Source organism: Delphinapterus leucas, chromosome 17, assembly GCF_059928025.1.
Source record: "Delphinapterus leucas isolate spDelLeu-1000000601 "Yukka" chromosome 17, BTC_Dleu_Yukka2, whole genome shotgun sequence".
NCBI classification, from domain to species: domain Eukaryota; kingdom Metazoa; phylum Chordata; class Mammalia; order Artiodactyla; family Monodontidae; genus Delphinapterus; species Delphinapterus leucas.
In genome coordinates, this window is record NC_143145.1 from 74720229 (window position 1) to 74743435 (window position 23207).

The window sequence follows — 23207 nt, forward strand, 5'->3', positions numbered from 1 at the left end:
TTATCCTTTTGCATGCAGATGTTCAGTTTTCCCACTATGATTTGTTGAAGATGCTATCTTTTCCCCATTGTATATTCTTGCCTCCTTTATCGTGGATTAATTGAACACACGTGCATGGGTTTATTTGGGGGATCTCTATTCTGTTGCATTGATCTGTGTGTCTGTGTTTGTGCTGATACCATACTGTTTTGATTACTGTGGCTTTGTAGTATAGTTTGAAGTCAGGGAGCATGGTACCTCCAGCTTTGTTCTTTTCTCTCAAGATTGCTTTGGCTATTTGGGGTCTTTTGTGGTTCCACACCAATTTTAGGATTATTTGTTCTAGTTCTGTGAAAGAGGCCATTAGTATTTTTATAGGGATTGCATTGACTTTGTAGATTGCTTTGGGTAGTATGGGTATTTTAACAACGTTAGTTCTTCCAGTCCACAAGCATGGTATATCTTTCCATTTATTTGTGTTGTCTTCAGTTTCTTTCATCAACGTCTTATAGTTTCAGAGCACAGGTCTTTTACCCCATTGGATAAATTTATTCTTAGGTCTTGTTTTTTTGATACAAACAATCTGGCTGACAAATGGAAAGAGGATGCAAATAGGCATTTTTCCGAAGGAGACGTACAGATGGCCAACAGGCACATGAAAAGATGCTCAACATCACTAATCATCAGGGAAATGCAAATCAAAACCACAGTGAGATATCACCTCATGCCTGTCAGAATGGCTTTCATCAGAAAGACAAGAAATAGCAAGGGTTAGTGAGGATGTGGAGAAAAGGAAACTCTTAAGCAATTTATTTAAGGGTTGGTGGGAATGTAAATTGGTGCAGCCGCTATGGAGAACAGTGCGGGGGTTCCTCAAAAAGTTAAAAATAGAACTACCAGGGGCTTCCCCGGCGGTCCAGTGGTCAAGACTCCACACTCCCAATGCCGGGGGCCCGGGTTCGATCCCTGGTCGGTGAACTAGATCCCGCATGCAGCAACTAAGAGCTTGCATGCCACAACTAAGAGCCTGCATGTTGCAACTGAAGATCCCACGTGTGCAACTAAGACCCAGAGCAGCCAAATAAATAAATAAATACTAAAAAAAAAAAAAAAAAATAGAACTACCATATGATCCAGCAATTCTACTTCCAGGTATTTATCCAAAGAAAACAAAAACAATAATTTGAAAAGATATATGCACAGACATATTCATTGCAGCATTATTTACAATAGCCAAGATATGGAAACAATCTAAGTGTCCATCAACAGATGAATGGATAAAGAAAACATGGTGTTTATTTTTATACATAGATACATACATATATATATGTTGTGTGTATGTGCCACACAGTGGAATATTACTCAGTGCTGAAAAGGAATGAAATCTTGCCATTTGTGACAGCATGGATGAACCTAGAGGGTATTATGCTAAGTGAAATAAGCCATACAAAGAAAGATAGATACTGTATGTTTTCACTTATATATGGGAATCTGAAAAACAAAACAAATTAACAAATATGAAACAGACTCACAGATAAAGAGAACCAATGAATTGGGTGGGGCGATAAGCAAAATAGGTAAAGGGGATTAAGAGGTACAAAGTACCAGGTATAAAATAAATAAGTCACAGGATATAATGTATAGCACAAAGAATATAGTTAATATTTTAATAACTTTGTGTGATGTGTAATGTATAAAAATACCAAATTACTCTGTAGTACACCTGAAACTAATATAATATTGTAAGCCAACGATACTTCAATTAAAAAAAAAAATGAATGAAATACATAAGAATAAATTTAACAAAAAGTGCAAAACATCCTCTGAAAACTACAAAACATTTAAAGAAATCAAAAATCCAAATAAATGGGAAAATACCCTATGTTCATGGATCAAAAGATGAAATACTGATAAGGTGGCAGTACTCCTCAAGTTGATCTACAGTTTCAGCACAGAATCTCAGCTTATTTCTCTATAGAAATTGATAAGCTGACTTGAAAATTTATATGGAATTGCAAGAGAACCAGGATAGCAATAATCTTTCAAAAAGAGAGAACAAAATAGGAGGACTCACACTTCCTGATTTCAAAACTTACTACTACAAAGGAACAGCAGTCAGGACAGTGTGGTACTGGCACTTAAGCTTGCAGTACTTACCTTTCATACTTATAGACATATAGATCAATGGAATGAATTGAGAGTTGAGATAGAAATCCATGTGTCTTTGATCAACTGAGTTTTGAGAAAAGTGCCAAAACCATCCAGTGCGGAAAGAGCACCTTTTCAGTAAACTGTGGTAGAACAACTGGATAGCTAGCCGCATGCAAAAGGATGAAGCTGATCCTTATAAGTTAAAATGGATCAAAGATCTCATTTTAGGAACCGAAACTATAAAACTTAGAAGAAAACATAGGGTGAATCTTTATGACTTTGGATTTGGAAAGGATTCTTTGATCTGAAAAATGCATGAGCAACAAAAGAAAAAAATAGGTACGTTAGATTTCATCAAAGTTAAAAATTATTGTACTTCACAGTACACTATCAAGAAAGTGAAAAGACAGCCCACATAGTGGGAGAAAATCATATACCTAATAAGGGAGTCATTTCTAGGATAGAAAAGGAACTCGAGGGACTTCCCTGGTGGCATAGTGGTTGGGAGTCTGCCTGCCAGTGCAGGGGACACGGGTTCGAGCCATGGTCCGGGAGGATCCCACATGCCACGGAGCAACTGGGCCTGTGCGCCACAACTGCTGAGCCTGTGCTCTAGAGCCTGCAAGCCACAGCTACTGAGCACACGTGCCACAACTACTGGAGCCCGTGCTCCGCAGCAGGGGAGGCCGCCACAATGAGAGGCCCACGCGCCACGGCGAGGGGTGGCCCCTGCTTGCTGCAACTAGAGAAGGCCCGCGTGCAGCAATGAAGACCCAACACAGCCATAAATAAATTAAAAAAAGAAGACAATGCAATTAAAAAATGGACCAAGGGTCTGAATAGTCATTTCTCCAAAGAAGATATACAAATGGCCAAAAAACCCATGAAAGATGCTCCAACATCTTTTCCATCAGGGAAATGCAAATCAGAACCACAAGGAGAGATGGCTAGAATTAAAAAATCAAGATAATAAGTCTTAGCAAGGGTGTGGAGAAATCAGAACCCTCGTGCACTGCTGGTGGGAATGTGAAAGGGCACAGCCTCTTGGGATAGCAGTTTGACAGTTCCTCAAGATGCTAAACGTAGAGTTACCACATGACCCAGCAGTCTCACTTCTAGGTATATACCTAAGAGAAAGGAAAACCGGGCCCCACAAAAATTTGTACATGAATGTTTATATCAGTAACAGCATTATTAAATAACCAAATGGTAGAAATACCCTGAATGTTCATCAACTGATAAACAGACAAAAAGTGTTATGTCCGTAATGGAATATTATTAAACAATAAAAAGGAATAAATTTCTGATACATGCTACAACTTGGGTGAACCTCGAAAACATGCCGAGACACAAAATAAGCCAGACACAAAAGGTCACATTGGGTGTGATTCCATTTATATAAAATATCCAAAAATTTGATTGCTGTAAGGATAGAAACAAGATAGGTCGTTGCTGTGGGCTGGAGGAGGGAGAATGGGGACTGACTGCTCATAAGTATGGGGCTTCCTGTGGGATGAGAAAAATATTAACAGTGGTGATGGTTGCACATATGTGCGACTACACTGAAAACCATTGTACTGTGTATTTAGATGGGGGAATTGTATTATTTGTGAACTGTATCTCAAGAAAGCTGTTTTAAAAATCTTAACAGCGTTTTATTTAGAGATTTCCTTGCAGTTTCAGAATATTTTTAAATTAATGATCCAGAATTTTGAAGGAAAAATAGTCGGAAATGTTAGTTTCAATGTATTGTCAGCAATAATATCTAAAATTTTGTCCATCTTGTTTGTCATAAATGTAAAGTCAGAAAAGTAAGCCAAAGTTGTACTAAGCATTAAAATAATAATATACAACCCCAGTGTGTTCTTACATGTTCATCTGTTAGTATAAAGCTGCTTCATTTTAATGAAAATATATGCTGAACAGATGCACCTGAGCTGTGCCTTGCATTTGTTTATGGAGCTTGGTTCCTTTGGTGGAAGGAACCATGCAGAGGCACAAATGAAAAAAGAGAAGGTTAATTCAGAGCCCAAACTTTTCTAATCAGTAACACGTGTATGAAACAGTCATATCCATATACAGAGAAGCCAGAGGATGGCCTAATTTAAGATATATGTGAAAAGATGTTACTCTGGGAGCATAAATTAATATTTTGGTAGGAGTCCCCAAAGAGTTAAAATTTAAATGTTTGAATATGTGCATTTTTTGAGAAATGACTCACATACCATAAAATTCACCCTTTTAAAATGTACAGTGTACTTTTTAGTGTATTCACAAAGTTTTGCAATATTGTACACCTTCACTACGATCTAATTTCAGAACATTTTCATCACCTAAAAAAGAAACTCTACCCACAGTCATTCCTCACTCCTCCCTCCCCAGCCCCTGCAACTAGTCATCTACTTTCTCTCTGTATTTACATATGGAATATGTGCATTGTTTTTACTACAAATTTGAAATAGTTAAAAGTATCCAAGAATTAAATCTTTTTGAAGACAGAACATTTATGTTTTATAGCATTCACTTTAAATGATTGTAGGTAGTCCATATTTCACTTTGGTAATCAACCAGTCAGTCCATTACGGTAATTTCCTTAAGATTATTTCCTAGAAGTGGTATGACTAGTTAAAATATTAGGTGTAGATTAAAGCCTTTTGATAAACATTGCCAAACTACCTTCCAGAAAGCTTATATCAATTTATACTCAAACAGTAATGTAAGAAAGACTCATGTAAGTTGTAAAATATAATAATACAAGTAACTAAATTTGTATATAGGGAGAGAGGTTCATAACTGCCTTTCAATTAAATGTTTACTTGTCTAATTTTGAAAATTGTTTTCTCCTCAACACTTCAGAAACTTTTCAGTGAACAGGAGTCATAATTTTTAAATCAATTTTACTTGAAACATTACCTCAAATTAGGAATGCAGCTGCATAGTACCAGTTTGTATTCCAGGTTCAAAAGAAGAAACTCTTTAAATATATCTTATTCATCAGTTGTAAATTGCCTGTACTTTATGTAACTGGCTCTTAATTGTTCATACAATAAATCCTTCAGCTGTATCAAATTACGTATTTCAGTTAGTTTGGTTGTTTTTTTTTTTTAATGCTTCCTCAGTAAATCTTGAAATAAGCCATTTGGATGACCCAAATGACTGTTTATTTTTCTCTTTATACAACTACATGTTGGAGATGTTAAAACCGATGTGGCTTTCCCAAATGGAAGGGAATTTATTCCAGATAGAGGAAATGAGTTGGGTATAGGTGTGGCAGTTGTCATGTCCAGGCTGTGATCAGGAAATTGTGAGCAAGTTATTTGGTTGGAGTTGGGGTACATAAAGGGTGAAAATGAGATAATAAGGTTAAATTTGTGCCATAAAAGGCAAATATTAGCTGGTTTTCTGTATCTTCTTGTTAATAAAAAAAATGCTGGTAATAGGGTATAGAGGAGGATGTATGATAAGGTGCTGTGTATGCAGTTTGATGAGAGGGTTAAAGATTCTGTGCTCTTTGGAGTGTCACCCCTTTTAACCTTGATCATATAGGTTTTTCTTATATCAGTTTTTCGCATATCAGCTTTTCCCCCTCAGTTTTCTCAGGTTTTTTTTTTTTTTTTTTTTTTTTAAGTGATGTGATGGTGTGCTGAAGGGGGCACATCTCTTTCAGAAGTGTGTGTATTTGGGTGAGGATGAGGGGGAAGGGGGAAGGGCATGCATACACGCACACCTGGCCTAATTGATAATGGCAAATCCCAGAAGAATCTCGGATTTGGGCAAGGGATTCATGAATCCACATGTATTTGCAATAGTAAACTTAAAAACACAGACTCATACATATATATATTATTATTTTTCAAATATAAGTAGACACACCTGTGATTAAATAAAATTCATTTAAACATAACTACTGAACTCTCAGTGTTAGATCATTTTGTATTTTCTCGATCAGTGCATATGTTTTGTATTCTTTTATGAGATGGTCAGTCACATTAGTCAGCCACAGAGGAGACATGGGAAAAGCTCACGAAGAAACAAGGTGTATTATGCTCACGGGTCCTAGAGACAGGAGCCCTGGTACGCCACACAGGGCCACGTGGGAGAACTCCAGGGTGGTCAGAAGACAGAAGACAGGAGTGAAGGGAAAGTTAGGCCATGGCCTCTATGCAGGTTTCCTAGAGAAAGGCAAGGCGGGGCAGAGTGAATCGTTCAGAATTGGTTACTTTGAATCATTTTGCAGGCTTTGGGCTACAGGAGTGGTCCCTAGTTGCCTGGTACCTGACCCTGGGATGATTAGTTGTTTTGAGATGCAAGGGTCTGATGGAGGTCTGGCTCTGGATTGGCTGGTTTGCATAATCAAAGACATGCTTCTGGCTATCTTTAAGAGTTGGCTGTCCCATGGAGGGGCAAGTGTCCCCAGTCAGAAAGGTTTTTAAGATGTCAAAACAGCATTATAGGGCTTCCCTGGTGGCGCAGTGGTTGAGGGTCCGCCTGCAGATGCAGGGGATGCGGGTTCATGCCCCGGTCCGGGAAGATCCACATGCCGCGGAGAGGCTGGGCCCGTGAGCCATGGCCGCTGAGCCTGGGCGTCCGGAGCCTGTGCTCCGCAGCGGGAGAGGCCACAACAGTGAGAGGTCCGCGTACCGCAAAAAAAAAAAAAAAAAAAAAAGAAAGAAAAAAACAGCATTATATGCGGATAATAATGGTATAAAATTACACGCAGTGCAGGATGTCAGAAGAGTAACCCGTATCGTGTGGGGTGCACGGACTATTGGACACTTAGGAGGTTAACCACCGCCTATGCCCGCCATGTCTGATCTCCTAAAGGGGTAGAATTGTGACTTAGACCCTGAATTACTTGGGCAAATTTATGATTGTTACGTGCCTGCCTGTTTTTGATGCCACTGACTGAAAATGGACTATTACCATTGGGTAATGACTGACAAAAATTTGATAAGGGGGGCATTATGGTCAAGCTTTTACCATGAGCAAAACCAATGAGTAAGTTAATGAGTTGTTTTTTTTTCTTAATTCCATGGCTGTCTTACATTGTAACTTAGAGAACCTGGTAATTTAAGTAGGAGCTAGGTTGATTGTCTGCTCTGTAGAGAGGGAAAAGCCATTTTATAGAATTTGATTTGAGTCTTTGATATGCATGAATATATTAAAGCACTGGTTAGAGGGTGTTAAATGATTTTTAAAGGCTTATAAATTTTAGTTAATGACCCTTTCCTGGGACTGTGTTGGAGAATTGGGTAAGAACACCTCGGTAACGTTCCTGGATTATCTTTAAGCATACCTTAGCTGTCTACTTTCCCATTATCCAGCTGGAGGAAGCCAAGGCTTTTAGAATGTAACTTTTGTATCAAGACTCCATGATAGGAAGGGTAGACCTCAGATTTGAACCCATGATCACGTACGTGATCCAAAGTCTCTGCTCTCCTGGTTCAATTATAAGAAGATGGTTGTTGGCATGAATTTCAAACTTAAGAGTATTCCAAACTTTGAGGAAAATTAGATGAAAATATTTTTCCTCTGTACTTTTTAAATTGTACTAAAATACGCCTAACGTAAAATTTATTATTTTAACCATTTTTAGATGTACAAACCATCATTTCTGTCCATTTGCCCAGCTTTCTCATTGGCCGCACAGAAACTGTGTACCCATTAAACAGTAATTGCTAGTCCCTTCTTTCCCAGCCCCTGGAAACCTCTGTTGTGCTTTTTGTGTCTATGAAGAAAATTTCTTTGTAATGAGAGAATTTGTTGATGTTAGATGATAAAAATTAAGTTTTAAATTTCTTTGTAGAGTGTTGATTATAAAGGCATTTCTTTTGAACAAAGAAGTACCATGTACTTCAATGTAAGTTAAAAGTTATTTTTGCCCTTTTAATTCTTTGCCTATTCTATTTTAAACAAGATATTATAATTACGTGTGCGAAGTACAGAAGCCTTGGTGTTCTCATTTTATTAAATGTAAACCAATGGTGTTAATTTAAGAGAACATAGTTCTTTTTTCTGAACCTTTTACCAAGTTGCTTTTTATACGTTGTTCCAGTTCCAGCTCCTTAAGGTAGTAGCATCAGTCTTAACTGCCTTTGCAATTAAGTTCATCGAAATGGTGGCACATTCAAAAGAGGACAATCTTTTTGCTAGCCTGCGTAAATTTGTATCATGTTCTCCTAGCTGATGGATGTCAAATTGGACATGATTTGATTCAAGCTATTTTTTTAAATGAGCACAGAATGTTCTTACTATTGCTCATTGTATTCCATTAGCAATAGTTACTGGGAGGTGCTCTGTACTTTGTCCAGACCCTGGGCTTTGGGCTTCTTTTGTTCGATATACTCAGGAGGTTGTGAAAAACGCAGAGTTCAGGTTCACCCACTTTACTTTGACCTTGCAGTGAGAGCCAGCTTCAGTACTCTGCCCGCCTTTATGCATACCTGCCTTTACTTAATTTTTGCCCGAGTGTTCCTTATTTTATTACCAGCTCATGGATTCATTTCAGTAGGTATTTTCTGTATTTTCCAGCATTTTCATTTGTTTTCAGTGGTAGGGTCCATTCTCTAAACCAGTCTGCTGTTGGAAATGATCCTGTGATCAAATGACTCCTGTGATCTCAGAGACTTAAACCGAATCATTACAGCCACCAGGTAAATAACGATAGGAATAGGAACACAGGTTTTGTCTTGATGATTAGCTATAATTTATTCTTGGCTGCTTCTTCCAAATCAGTGTCTGTTACAGAACTGGATGGCAGAATTTTTAATATTATCTGCTATATCTTGCTTTCATTTTGTAAAGGAACTAAGGGAGCCTAGATTGGAGGAAGGGGCTGAACCAAAAGTTCCTTCTCTGGCCTAGGTCTGGAAGAAACTATTAACAAGCCCTACAGGGGATGCAGTTTGAAATTTGTTGAGCGTTGGCCTTCTTGTCACTTGCTTTTTGTATTACAGTTAAAGCTGTTTCTTATTGCCTTTAATGTTACAGAGGTGTAAGAGGGAATGTTATTTATATTTATGTGTGAGAGAAAATAAACGCGTGGGGATGTGCTGTTTAGTTTGAATAGTTACCATTGGCGAGTTTTGGTCTTTTGCCCTCCCAGTCCTTTCCGGTTTGTAAGCCTGAAGATTTTGGTTTTAACCGTCTTATCTTCTCTCCTTGAGTAATCTTACCACATGGTCTTGAGTGCTTGGGAGGGGATTACTCCCAAATCCCTTCCTCAGCTCACCACAAGCCAGACTCCTGGATGGACATTTCCACTTAGTTGTCCTTGGGGCACTGAGCCCTCTCCTGAAACAGAGCACATTAGTCTCCTGAATCCTGTCACCTTTCTCTGTTCCTGTGACCGCTCCCCTAATCTCAGCCATCGTCTTATTCTGGATTAAGGCAGCAGCCTTCTTACAGAGCTCCTGAAGACGGAAGTCTTCCACTGTATTAATCCATTCCATCCACTGGCACCCAAAGTATTTTTTCCAAAATATAATTTATGCATCACTCTCCTAAATAAAACCTTTCAATGGGTTCCTTTTGTCCTTTGTACACAATTCAGACTGTCAGTATTGTTCACAGTCCTTATTCTCTAGTCTCAATCCCTTACCACTCCCACCTTCACTTTACACTGTAACCTGTACTAAACTTCCTTTGTGGGTGGGAGGGAATAGATTTTGCTCCTCTTTTTGAAATTAAACTTTATGGAGGTATAATTTATACAGTGTGATGAGTTTTAACAGATGTGTACACCTATGCAGCTACTATCCCAATCAAGATACTGTGCTCTTCCATCACCCCCAGAAGCTCCCTTGGGCTCCTGCCCCAGACCACCACTACTGATTCGTTTTGCTTGTTCTCGAACTTCATATAAATGGAATCATACAAAATGTAGTCTTTTTTTCCTGATTTTTTTTTTCACTTAGCACAGTGTTGTTTTTTTTGTTTGTTTGTTTTTTGCGGTACGCGGGCCTCTCACTGTTGTGGCCTCTCCCGTTGCGGAGCACAGGCTCCGGATGCGCAGGCTCAGCGGCCATGGCTCACATGTGGAGCCGCTCCGTGGCATGTGGGATCTTCCCGGACCGGGGCACGAACCCGTGTCCCCTGCATCGGCAGGCGGACTCTCAACCACTGCGCCAGCAGGGAAGCCCTAGCACAGTGTTTTTTGAGGTTTATCCATGTCATTGCACATGTCAGTAGTTTCATTTTATTGCTGAGCAGTATTCCATTGTATGGATATACCACAGTTTATTTATCCGTTAATTAGTTGTTGGATGCATGTGTTGTTACCAGCTTTGACTAGGGGCATACCTCATTTTATTGCACTTTGCAGGTATTGTATTTTTTACAAACTGAAGATTTGTGGCAACCCTGCATTGTCAAATGATGGTTATCATTTTTTTTAGCAATAAAATATTTTTAAGTTAAAGTATGTACATTGGTTTTTTGGACATAATGCTATTACACACTGAATAGACCACAGTATAGTGTAAACATAACTTTTATGTGCACTGGGAAACCAAAAAATTCATGGGACTTGCTTTTTTGTGACATTTGCTTTATTGCAGTGGTCTGGAACTGAACATTTAATATCTCTGAGGGATGCCTGTATGAATGAAGCTATGAACATTCATGTTCAGGTCATTTTGGGGACATATGTTTCATTTGCAGAGCTCTAATTGCTCCACAGCCCAACACTAGATATTGCCAGTCTTTTTAATTTTAGCTGTTCTTGTTGGGTGTGTAGTGGTATCTTGTGGTTTTAATTTTCATTAAATTTAATCTTCATTTAATTTTCATTTCTCCAGTGATTAAACGTGTTGAGCATCTTTTCGTGTGTGTATTAGCTATGCATATATCTTCGTATATCTTCTTTTGTGACTTGTCTGTTCAAGTTTTTAGCCTATATTTTAAATTGAATTAGTTGTGATTAAGATATGAGTTGTCATTAATATATGTATAATATATTCTGGATCAAATCCTTGGTCAGATATTTATATTGCAAATACCTGAGTCTGTGGTTTGCATTTTCATATCTTAACACTGTCTTTGAAGAGAAGTTTTTAATTATAATTAAGCATAATTAACATTTTTTATGACTAGTGTTTTTGTATCTAGAAATCTTTACTTAACCCCAAATCATGAATATATTCTCGTACTTTTTCTTAGAAATTTTATTGTTTTAGCCTTTATGTTTAGATATAATGATCTGTGTTAATTTTTTGTATGGCATGAGATTGCACGTTGAGATTTTTTTTTCATAAGTTTATATAGTTTTTCCAGTGCCATTTGTTGAAAAGATTACATTTTCCCTTGAATTACTTGGGCACCTTTGTCAAATATCGATTGACCACGTAAGTGTGGGTCTGTTTTTGAACTCTCTGTTGAGCTCTGATGCTCTGCGTCTGCCTTTATGTAAAAACCACATTGTTTGTAGCTTTAAATTAAGTCTTGAAATCAGGTAGTACAAGTCCTCCAGTCTTCTCTTTTCTTTCCAAAACATTTTTGGCTATTCTAGATCTTTAGTGTTTCCATATAGATCTTAGAATTCGCTTGTCAGTTTCTTAAAAAAAAAAAATGCTGGAATTTTAATTGGGATTGTGTTGGATTTATAGATTAACTTGAGAAAAATTGGAAACAATATTGAGCCTTCCAATCTGTAAACATGTGTATTAGTTTCTTAGGGCTGCCAAAACAAAGTATTACAAACTGGATGGCTTATAGTACAGAAATTTATTTTCATGGTTCTAGAAGTTAGAAGTCAGAAGTTAAGGTGTCAGCAGGGCCATGTTCTCTCTGAAGACCCTTGGGGAGGAATCCTTCCTTGTCTCTTCTAGCTTCTTGTGGTTGCCGGCCATCCTTGTTATTCCTTGGCTTGTAGATGCATTACTCCAGTCTCTGCCTTTGTGTGGTTGTGTGTCTGTGTCCAGATTTCTCTCTTTTTATAAGGACATGAGTTATACTGGATTTCAAGCCCACTCTAACCCAGTATACTGTTATCTTAAACTTGATTACATCTGCAAGGAACCAAGGAAAGTCACATTCATAGGTACTGGGCGTTATGACCTTGACAGATCTTTTGGGGAAAACACAATTCAGTCTTGTAACAACATGATATATTTCTCCATTTATTTAGGTCTTTAATTTCTCCTAAAAATGTTTTATAATTTTCATTGTACAGATCTTGCTCATATTCTATTTAATTTGCCTTTAAGTATTGATGTTTGTGGATGCTATTGGAAGTAGTATTTTTTTAATTTCATTTTTCAATCATTTTTTACGAGTATATAGAAATGCAGTTGATTTTTATATATCAAATTTGTGTCCTGTGACATTGCTAAATTTTTATTAGTTCCAGAAATTCTTTTGTAGGGTTTTTATGATTTTCTATATAGATGATAATATTGTCTGCAAATAAAAGTTTTTCTACTTTCTTTCCAATTTGTATGCTGTATGTTTCTTTTTCTTGACTTAATGCAGTGGCTCTGACTTTAAATACCATATTAAAGATGTAAAGCAGACATCCTTGTTTTTTTTTGTGATCTTAGGGCAAAAGCATTTAATTTTTAAGTATGATGATGGCTGTAGGTTTTTTAATAGATGTCCTTTATCAGATGAGGGAGTTTCCTTTTATTCCTAGTTTAGTAAGAGTGTTTAGCATAAATGAGTTGAATTTTGTTCAGTGCCTTTTCTTTATCAGTTGAAATGATTATATGATTTTTTAAAAATTCTAATATGTTGAATTACATTTATTGCTGTTTTTGAACAGAAAACCAATTTTGGATTCTTGGGATAATCTCCACTTAGTCATAATGCATTTCCTTTTTATATATTGTTGGATTTGATTTATTAATATTTTCTTATACATCTTTGTGTCTATGTTTATGGGTGATTGGGTTTATGATTCCCTTTTGTAATGTCTTTGGTTTTGGTATCAGTTGCTTTTTTTAGTAATTTTATTGTGATGTATCTTGGTGTGGCTTTCTTTGTGTTTCTCCTATTTGGGGTTCATTGAGCTTCTTTGATATCTGGATTAATAGTTGTCATCAAATTTGGAAAATGTTTAGGTAATTTCTGTTGATCTCTTCTATAGCATTTAGTCTGCCGTTAAGCCCACCTGCGAAATTTTAGTTTAGATGTTATGTTTTTTAGCTATAAGTGATCCTTTTTTTTTTAAGTTTCAGTTTCTTTTTTCAGTGTGCATGTTTTCTTTAAAATCTTTGGATATATTTACAGTAGCATTCTAAAAGTCCTTAATTTACCAACTCCATCATCTTGTTCATTTCTGGGTTTTTATTGACTCCCCACCATCACCCCGTTTGGGGTCACATTTTCTTGTTTATTCTCCTAATTCGTTATTTTTCACTTGTCATCTTTAAAAGAGTGTTGAGTTTTGATCTGATAAGCAATTTAGTTACTTGTGGATCAGCCTGATCCTTTTAGGCATATTTTAAGCATCATTAGTGGGGGTCCAGAACAATGCTGTCCAGTAGAACGTTCTGCATTGATGGGCTACATTTGCCCTTCTCCTGTGCTCTGGCATTTCTTGGGTCGCTGTGGAATGTCCCAGGTATTGTGTGAGAGCTCTTCACTGTGGTTGGTGGGGACCAGATGTTTCCCAGCTCCCCTGTAGTTGTTCTTTTCCCAGCCTCATGGTATCTCATTCTACACATGGCTAGCTTAGTATTTAGCCAAAGACTCAAGGAGACCCATTTTCAGGCTTCTGGAGCCCGTTATCTTCACGGCTCTTCCTGTCTGGTACTCAGCCCTGCAAAATCCAAGTATTGTACCCTCCCTGAACTCCAGTCCCTGAGTCCTCAACTTTGTGAGACTTCTTGCTCTGCAGGGTTACTCTGCTCCACCTTGGGGTTTGGTAACTGCTTTCAAGAAACTTAGGCAATTACAGGTCTCACCTTATTTGTTTTCTTCCCCCTTCTCTCAGGGATCAAAGTCCTATCCTACTTGTCTAACATCTGAAAGCAGTGTTTCTCATAGATAGCCTAGTTCTCTAGTTGTTCATGATGGGAGTTCTAGTCCACTACCAGTTGTCCTATCATTTATTGAACCTTGTTTATATTTTTATAAACAAGCCGTGATTTTGCTTACCTCGGGTTTTTGCAAATACTGCTTTTTCTGTGCTTGGAACTCTTTCCCCCACCTCTTGTGTGACAAACTCTTATGAAATCATTTAAGAGTCAGATTATGTGTCACTTTTTCCCAGTGGTCTTCCTAGCTACGACTGAATCCTGGGTTAAGTGTCATACTTGGCACTCAGAGCATCTTACATCTGCTTGTAATCGTGGTTATTTGTTATGATTGTTTGTAGTCCCCACAAAAATCTGAGCTGTGTGAAGGCAAGGACTGTGTCCATTTATGTTATATCCTTCATGCCCAACACAGTGGAGATCTCAAAATCTCTTTGTGCGTCCCCTCCTTTCCCTTGCAGTACTATATGTGGAGATGAAACAGTACTATTCGGTGTGCCTCAAGTATACTTCAGAAATTTTTTGGGCTTCTACTCTCATTGGTTTGGAGAGGGAAACAGTTGTTGACAGTTGGCGTTTCCTTTTTAAATTTGACCAATCTCTGAGAGATTAGTATTTTTCTTCTTTAGTATTTATGTTATAAATATTTTGATATATGTTTACCCACAAGTAGTGGTCAGTTCATAGTAGTATTTTTAGTGCGAAGTTTTTTTCCTTACCTACAAATAGTTCTCATTTAAAAATTATCTTTTGAGATAAATACCAGTAACCACTTAGATGTTAGTAACTTTGAGGAAATCAGTATGGCTGGGTCTGTGGGGTGTGGTGGCACCTTTCTTAGAAAGGCTTCTTTGATTATGAAATCGAGTCAGGTATAGTATTGTGGGATCTTAGAACTGGCAGAGACCTTGAAGGTCATTTTTTCTAGGCTGCTCCACAACCGCCTTGACAGAGGCTAGTTTGAGGCAGCTCCTTTCAATTTCCATGGTTCTAACTGTAGAAAGTTCTTAGAAAGTAATATTGAATCGAATTCTGTTTTCCACAAACTTGTGCCCATTGGTCTACTTCCACCTTTCATAATTTCACAGAATAAAGCTGAACTCCTTGGCTTATTTTATCTTATAGCAGTTTATATATTATCCTTATCTGCATTTAAAGATGTTATGTATGAATGCGTCTTCCAGGGTAATACTGAGAACTGAATTCGGCCTTATCCATGTGGCCTCTACTGAGACCAGTGGAGTAGCCTGGATTTGGTTACTTATCTGACTCTCGGTGCTTCCCAAGATTGCCTTTACTTACTGTCTCTTATTCATTTAGAGTTTAAACATTCTGACCTTTTTTTTTTTTTTTAAGGAAACTTGTAAACTCCATTTCCACTGTTCCATATGCGTGCAGTTTATTTTATTTTAAAATTCATACTTCATTCTCTCTTTAAGTTATTGTGTAATTAAGCATGGTGGTTTATACTTTGTGTTCTATATGCAGATATGATATGCATTAGTCCGATCTGCATCCCGATAAATAAACTGTGGAACAAGACAAAGTCAAATGTAGAGTTCTGTCAGTGACCTCTAGAATACTTCCACCAGCTTGACATCCGGTACTTGAACTCTGGTTATGTTTGTTCAGTCAGCTAGGAGTCAGCCTAACATTGCTCTGTTTTGCTCTCAAGGATGCCTCCAGAGACTATGTGTGCAGCCTTGCTGAAATTAAAGTGTCCGGGGTCTGTGACATTCTCCTGGTCTTATATACTAGCAGCCTAAGTCCAAACTCTACAGTTGTCAAATCTACACCACTGATTTTTTTTTTTTTCCTTCTGGAAATTGTGACCATTTCTACTTTTCCATAATTTTTTTTTTCCGACAAAAGGTCTCACATATTTAGTACTGAGCCAAAGCACTAGTGCACAGGCACAAAGAGAAAAATCATTTTCCCAATAAAACACGTCCAGCTGTTCAGATGGTAGTGATGTTCTCAGAGTGATATGGTAAGATGCAAGTGACCTTGACACAGCATAAATATGTGTGCCACTTCATATGCAAGGCTCCTTATAGACCCAGCTTGGTTCTTCTCCAATGTCTTCTCTTGGAGTTGTACCTGATTTTATTACCAGTTTTCATTCGAATCCATTGGGGAATGGTACGATTCTGCTTTCGTTTCTTGGCTGGGAATCACTTGATCCTGAAAGTCTTGTGAGAAGACATGGCGAGCAAATTCCCATAATTTTTTTTTTTTTTTTTTACATCTTTATTGGAGTATAGTTGCTTTACAGTGGTGTGTTAGTTTCTGCTGTATAACAAAGTGTATCAGCTATACATATACATATGTTCCCATATCTCTTCCCTCTTGCGTCTCCCTCCCTCCCACCCTCCCTATCCCACCCCTCTAGGTGGTCACAAAGCACCGAGCTGATCTCCCTATGCTATGCGGCTGCTTCCCACCAGCTATCTATTTTATGTTTGGTAGTGTATATATGCCCATGCCACTCTCTCACTTCGTCCCAATTTACCCTTCCCCCTCCCCATGTCCTCAAGTCCATTCTCTAGTGGGTCTGTGTCTTTATTCCTGTCTCACCCCTAAGTTCTTCATGACATTTTCTTTTTCTTAAATTCTCTATATATGTGTCAGCATACGGTATTTGTTTTTCTCTTTCTGACTTACTTCACTCTGTATGACAGACTCTAGGTCTATCCACCTCATTAAAAATAGCTCAATTTCATTTCTTTTTATGGCTGAGTAATATTCCATTGTATATATGTGCCACATCTTCTTTATCTATTCATCCAATGATGGACACTTAGGTTGTTTCCATCTCCGGGCTATTGTAAATAGAGCTGCAATGAACATTTTGGTACATGACTCTTTCTGAATTACGGTTTTCTCAGGGTATATGCCCAGTGGTGGGATTGCTGGGTCATATGGTAGTTCTATTTGTAGTTTTTTAAGGAACCTCCGTACTGTTCTCCATAGTGGCTGTACCAATTCACATTCCCACCAGCAGTGCGAGAGTGTTCCCTTTTCTCCACACCGTCTCCAGCATTTATTGTTTCTAGATTTTTTGATGATGGCCATTCTGACTGGTGTGAGGTACTGTGAACAGTCACTCAATAAGCAAATCTCTGAGTTCTTTTAATGTCATAAAATGTAGTTTTCTGGACCAGAAGACTTGAATGTTTGTAAAAGGTCAGGGTGTTTTTATTATTGAATACTTCATACCAAGACTAATCACATGTTCATTGCCGTTAATTACTATCCAACAGAAAACTTAATTCAGAACTCTAAATCAGTATGACACAAAGGTCTTAATTAAGTGGTAAAACTCCCATGTTACCATAGTTTTAAAATAATTTTTGTTACTTTTCAAGGATTAATTTTTTTGGTCAGTTTCATATCTCTTGAAATTCATAACATTTGAAAAATAATAAGCTCCGATATGTGGTTTTTAGTAATAGAAATTAAAAACCCGCCCTGATTTACTATTTGGTATTAAAATTGGTTGGAATTCAAAATGATAAAAGCACAGTTGGAAGGTTTAGACTATAGTATTCACATTTTTCTATTATAAATTTGGTTATAATTTCCAACAGACATTACATTTGTATAAAGGACTCTGGGATAGGTTCTTCTTGTCAACAGGATTCCAAAATTATAGACACTGATGTCAATGCAGTTGAGGTTAGCCTAATATGGTCAAGAGAAGGACATGCTGAGTCTCTATATGGATAGCTAAAGGCTATTGCCAAGATTGACAGGTGTCCTGTGAGTGGCAGAGAGCCCCAGGGATAAAATTTGCACTTGGATTACTTCTCTTAAGACACAGTGATCAAAGCTGTACCTTTTCCTTCTATTGATCATGCTCCTAAAATAGTGAGATTTGCTTTTAATACCCTGACTGTTCAGATATTACTTTTATAAGCCCCAGCAAGGTAAAGAGTTTTATACCTTTTTCTTATAGTTTTAAATTCTGTTTTCATAAAGCTTAGCTGTCTCCTATGCATTAATTTTTCTAGTAGTCAAGTGATTTTTTTTGTTGCCCTGTCATGTTTCACTAAGGCTTTGAGACAGGTGAGAAAAGTTAATGTAAAAGAATACATTTGTTATTATTGTAAAAGAGGCAACTATTTCTTTATGGGATAATAAATTATTTTATGTTTAGAAAGATTAGTTTTAAGATAATTTTCTAAGAAATAGACATAATATTGTAAAGGATGACAGCTTTTGTTTCTGTTTCGTCTTGTTGAAAATTTTTTATTAAGTCTTATACTTTATCAAGATAAATTAGTGATAAATAGTTCATATCTTAGAATAGGAAAAAGTTTTAAAGCCATTAGGTCCGTGCCATTAAGAAAGGTGAGTGTACTGTTTTAAGAAAAACTTGTATTGCCTGAGTTCTTTGTGAGATTTGAGTGATGTAAATGTGTCATCAGCAATGAGGGAGCTGTGATTTTAGGCATAAACTTAGTAGCTATTTCTATTCAAATAGGAAATTTCTGATCTGGAAGGACTGTGTCTTGATTATCTCTGTATTTCAGTGTCAGACATACAGTAGATATTTAAGAAAGAGGATGCTGGGGAACCATTTTAGGGAGCCAGCCTATATTCACTGGTGTGAAAAATGACCTTAGCCCTACCAGGCCTCAGGAGAGGTTCCCAGGGCACTGGGCAAGCACAGCACACGTTGCCCTCATGAACCATGTGATTTCAGTTAAGCCCAGAGTTGGGGTGGAGCTGGAGTGGTTAGGTCATGATCATTGTTAGGTCTTAATTATTTAATGTGGACTTGGCTAAATGTTATTGAGAGCCTGCTATGAGTGAGGTATTCTTTTACAGATGTTATTTAACTCCTGTGAAGGGAGGAAAGCAAGGCCCTTACAGGTGGTGATTCACCCAGGTTCACTCAGCTCTTGGCAGTACAGCTGGGAAATAAACCCAGGCTCTTGACTCCCAGTGGAGTTTTGAGATGGTGGGATAATCTCGACAGAAGTTCATTTAAATGAGAGAATTTTTAGGACTGCCTTTCTTTTTTCCCTGCGAGTCTCAGTTCTGATTCTTTCCCTCTTCCCTTGTTCAATCCTTCACTTGTATTTATTTACTTCTTTTTGGCTCCGCCCTGCCGCATGTGGGATCTAGTTCCCCGACCAGGGGTCGAACCTGCGCCTCCTGCCATGGAAGCACGAAGTCTTAACCACTGGACCACCAGGGAAGCCCCAATCCTCCACTTTTAGACGAAAAGCAAGTTGAGATTCTTGACCTCACCACCGTTAACCAAAAGGGCATTTATCAAAACGTACCAAAAATAATAGGATCGTGTTTTCTTCGTAGAACTCAACTTTCCGAGCAGCTGACTGGCTGGGAGCTGTGAGGATAGGAAGTATTTCTGGGCTGGGCATCGAGGTGGTAGGCTAATTTGGAGAGTGCCGCCCAGGCTAGTGCGGCAGATAACGAATGATGACCACCAGCGGCTCTCCTGAGGGTGGAGCTGATTACGTTCGGCTGCTCTGACCTGTTCCTGGGCATCCTTTGAGTTTGCCGGCTGGAACCTTACTGCCCAGAGAGTAATCCAAGACCCTGACAATCTCATGCCACACCTAGTTTCATGACAGACTAAAAAAGTTATCTCCATTTGTGCAAGGATTAGCATTACAGCTTGTAAGTTCAGTAGAAAGAAGAGGTATGTGTGTGTGTGTGTGTGTGTGTGTGTGTATAATGTATAAGGTGTGGTGGGAAATGTATGGCCATATGTTATGTATAGCTTCAATTTAGAAAAATTGTGATGTGCATCTGTAATTTGAGTTTATGCCTCATTTTGACGGGTGGAGAATTAACTTTTTAAAAAAAAATAAACTCTTCCTACTGAGGATTGGATAATGAAAACAGCGTTGGTATTTGAACTATTTGGGCTGTCTTCAAATATTTTAGAACTGTCATGTGGGTACCGCCACTAGGCAGATGCCTTTGTCTCACCATGAACTGCAGCCCATGACGTAGTCCTGTCGCATCCGGAGTGTTTCCCAGCCCGTCCACGTCTCCCCCCAGCACAGTCCGTGAGCGCCTCTCTTGGGCCTCCACTGTGGCGTCCTGACTGCCCCCCAGCCCCTACCCCAATGAGCTGCCCTTGACCAAAACCTGCTGAAGTCTCCAGCAGGGTGGGATTGGCTTTTAGGATGCAGACGAAGCCCCTTCTCGGGGCCTCCACTGTGGGGTCCCACAGCCTGCACTGCAGCCTCCTCTGCTCTTCTTCCCGAATCTTCTGCTTGTCTTTGTTGTGTGTTGTCATGTCTGTGAGGATCATTCTTCCCATCCTCTTCGTGTTCTTGCCCTTGCAGTTCAGCTCAGGGACATTTCAGGGCCTCTGGGAAGAAGCCCCTGACCTCCTAACCAGGTCAGACCCGGGGCTTTGTTGGCGGTTCCCGTCGCAGCTCCGTCGTACTTGTTTCCGTTGCAGTTTTGTATTTATTTGCAGACTTCGATTAACGTAGACTGACTCAACTGTAAGTTTCTGGAGGGCAGGAGCCCTTTCCGTTTTCACTCAAAGATTATACCCCTGGCGTCCAGCAAAGGGCCTGGTACCTAGTTGCAGCTTAATGAATACTCGCATGAAAGTTTCATGAAAGGCTTTTTCTCTGCTGGCTGCTGTGAGAGATCATGAAGATGAATAGAGGCCCAGTTTGCTTTCACCGAGCTACTCACAGCTGAGAGAAGAATGAGACGTGTAACACAAATATTATCATGTAAGCTAGATTGCAAGTTGGGCTTAGAAATAGTGTACTTTTAATTGCTTGAAAAATGAAGATAGACTGGCCTTTGTCAATAAATCCATAATGAGTGAATTATAATGTTAAATAGCACAACATTATCTATGAAAGCCCCTAGCATTCATAAAGTAATCCTAGCTCTTAAGGAAATAGAGTTGACCAATTCAGTATTTAAAGTTGAAAAAATAGAGTAAAATGCATTAATATTTTTAAATGCCAGGACATTATGCCTGTGACACTGGTCTACGTGGAGGAAATGAGGAAATTTTTAGTACTGCCAGACATTTTTTGGAAGTTATTTGAAAGCATTCCTGGTGTTAAGGTCGGGGATGTGCTTGGGGCCAGCTGGAGACCTCGTTTGCCTACATTTTGTGAGACTGTTAGGTCAGCGCTCACGAAGGTGTTTCCTCCCCTCTTCCAGCTTTACTGACTCTCCTTCCCCAGCCCTGGGCTGTGGCATTAACCACGCGCTGGTAGGAAGGCCGGCTGGCAGCATGTTCTCAGAGAGTCAGGTGACCCTTGTTTGAAGGCAGCTGCGTGAGGTTCAAGGCAGGCAGTGTCCCCTCTCTTCTGCCTCGGGACAGCTGGTTATTGTCAGATCCTAACAAATCTTCCTTGCTCATTGCTCTCTGGGAGAGGAGGGAGGCTATGCAGGGGGCTTTTCATTGATCCCAATGGGAATTACCTTGATCTGGTGTCTGGCCTTGGTTCTTATCAAGTGGATCGCGTCTAAGGTAGGCCATCTTTATTTTTAGGATTGTGACATTAATCATTAGTTTATATACGGGTAGGAGTGAACTTGCTAGTCAAATTTCTTCTCCTTTTGCTTCAGTGTTATTTCTCTGATTAAAAGAGCTACACATTTTACCTGTCAGCTGAGAAGCTTGAGATTACTGCATGTGATTTTTATTCTTCTCCCACCTATTCCTCCTGAAGGGCTTTTTATGGTATCATTCCTTGGTATCGAGGTAGCTTTCCTCAGGATCATTCCTTTAAAGAAGTTTTTACACTTAAAGAAGTTTAACTTTTAAGATTATGGAATTAAACAGGTTAGACATTTGGTGTACGTACTTTAAACATTCTCTTCTAGAGATAGCAAATTTACTGTTGCTTATAAATTTAAAGTATAATGATTGAGGATTTCTAAACAATTAAACACTTTTTAAAAACTAAATACCACTGTCTCTCATGTTCTCACTTAAGGTCTTCCTGCTGCGGAAATATATGCCTTACTTTATTTAATATGTTGAAAAGAGTAAGATTATTATATATCTGTTGTTTTTAAATTTGGATTCCAAATATTGGGCTTAAGAAATGCTTGCTATAGTATTTCATCAACTGAATCTAGCATTCCGTATTAAGTTGTCTTCATTATTCCCTATTAAAATTATGCTATGATTTAAAAAAAAAGAAAGAAATGCTTGCTAGAATGCTAGCCATTTGCCATCCGAATGAGAGTCCAAAGTAGGAAATACTTAAGATTATACTATTTGAAATTATTTTTCTATACTTGTATAAAAATGATGGTCTTTCATCCACCAGGCAGCTTTTGTCTTCCTTTATTAAGAAATTGAAAAGTGTGAATAGTAACTTAAAATGTATAAGGCCATCACTGTTTGCTAATAAGCAGCACAAAAGCTTCTTTTATATTTCTTCTTCAAGCGAGGTTTGAATCCCTGATAATGTCATGTTTTTCACATTTAAGCATATTGTTTTAAGCATAATTGTCTTTTTCTTGAAGCAGTCCTGTTTTCTTAGTGAATACGATTGAAGAAATCTCTTCAAAACAGCGCACTCAGATTTTTTAAATCTTGTGTTTTGTAAGTTAAGAATGAATTTTGTTTCACTCACACCAATTTACTAATTGTTTTTAAAGGATTAGCTTGCCAAGTTACTGAATGAAGGTCAAGTTAATGTTAATAATGCATTAGTTGAATTGTGGATGTTTTCAGAGATTTTTTTATTTTTGTTATAACCACCAAAAATTTTAAATTAAGTTTTTAAACAAAAAGAATGCTAGTATTTTAAGAGTGTGTTTTTTTTTTTTAATGTTTGCATAGGGAAGAGGACTGGGAAGGATAGTGTTCAATGGATGGATTCGTGCTTGGATAGGCACTCAGGTGCGAACACTTTCCTAGCATACGTAAGATGAATACGGTCTGAAAAAGCTCACTTTACTGCATCAGAGAAAACTGCTTTCAGAACTTTGGGCTTCATCTTTTGTAGTGTGTTACCGTTTCTGTAACGTTACCCAAAAATGTATTTAGTGCTGTTGTGTTTAAGCCCTGTGACCTGTTTACTAATCTCCAAAACCCGGCGTATAAGACCTGCCTCACAGAGGTCT

At 38.3% G+C, this 23207-nt stretch overlaps 1 protein-coding gene and 1 pseudogene across 1 annotated transcript in view; one reads left to right on the forward strand and one right to left on the reverse strand.

The window, feature by feature from the left end:
* PDE7A (phosphodiesterase 7A) overlaps positions 1 to 23207 on the forward strand; it is a 131366-nt gene that overhangs the window by 39800 nt on the left and 68359 nt on the right. The gene's annotated exons all lie outside the window — the stretch shown is intronic.
* Positions 12107 to 16994, reverse strand: LOC149747058 (large ribosomal subunit protein eL39 pseudogene; annotated as a pseudogene).